This window comes from Camponotus floridanus, unplaced genomic scaffold (genome assembly GCF_003227725.1).
Source record: "Camponotus floridanus strain SB8 unplaced genomic scaffold, Cflo_v7.5 scaffold322, whole genome shotgun sequence".
NCBI lineage: Eukaryota > Metazoa > Arthropoda > Insecta > Hymenoptera > Formicidae > Camponotus > Camponotus floridanus.
Window position 1 is genome coordinate 15440 of NW_020229462.1, and position 275 is coordinate 15714.

Genomic DNA, 275 nt, shown 5'->3' on the forward strand with positions numbered 1-275 from the left:
TTTGTTTATATTATTTATCAACCGGGCATGCGACACAATATTTCATATACTTTCGATAAATATATGGGACCGCGCGTACTTTTTACGAGGCGTTTACGACGATATGGCGATAATGTCACATCTCTATTATACGATCATAATCTCAATTCAAAAAATGCTGATGTTTATATTATTTATAAACCGAACATGTCCGTACGCAATATTGTTTATCAGCTGGGCATGTAATATAATATTACCATAAAACATCTAACACACGCCGCGCCGAAATCCTCCGT